We start from the raw sequence: 746 nt of genomic DNA, 5'->3' as shown, positions 1-746 counted from the left end.
TATTCTCCTCACCTCTTCCTTCAGGAGAAAAATCCTACTTACATTCAAGGTGGTCGAATTGCAGACAACACCATCCACCTTTTCCTGGAGATGTACACGGGACTGAGGTGAGAACAGCAAAAGGCTCTAGTTTAATGGTCTTAATGAAGGTTTCAGGGAAGGGCATTAAAGAAGACTCATATACCATCTTCCAAAAGAATTATTTTGTAAAACTGATGCCTTGGGTATGGTAAAAGATAATATGGTAAAAACCATACTTTTCTTTCTAGGACATTAAAGTTCTAAATCTATCTATTCAAGCTGCTTTGAAATATATTCCTTGATTTGGAATCACTGTTTGCCATAGGATTGAGTAAGGACAACACTCAAAGTAATAAGAAGAGAAAAATATGGAAAAATTAACTCATACTATGTTTGGTAACATATATACTAAAATTGAAACGATACAGAGATTAGCATGGTCCTTGCACAGATATGACAAGCAAACTTGTAAAGTGATCCATGTTTTTGTTGCAAGAATAATTAACAGGGCGACTTTAAGCTAAGACAATCCACACAAGTACAAAAATTCTACATAAAGATAGCACAAATCCCCATCACAACAATCTCCTCAATGTCAATGGACTAAATGTGCCAATTCAGAGGCACAGAATGGGAAGATGAATTATAAAACTGAACCCAACATTCTGCTGCCTGAAGAAACACTTATGAACAATCAAAGCAACCATGGGCTCAAAGTCAAAGGC

General features: G+C 36.2%; 1 pseudogene; it reads left to right on the top strand.

Moving 5' to 3' along the window:
- The first annotated feature begins 410 nt into the window (after positions 1–410).
- Positions 411–509, top strand: LOC130016107 (uncharacterized; annotated as a pseudogene).
- Positions 510–746: the final 237 nt, after the last annotated feature.

Source organism: Sorex fumeus, unplaced genomic scaffold (assembly GCF_029834395.1).
Source record: "Sorex fumeus unplaced genomic scaffold, SorFum_2.1 ptg000146l, whole genome shotgun sequence".
NCBI lineage: Eukaryota > Metazoa > Chordata > Mammalia > Eulipotyphla > Soricidae > Sorex > Sorex fumeus.
Note: the sequence above shows the minus strand (reverse complement) of the source record. Positions and strands in the feature narration are given on the sequence as shown.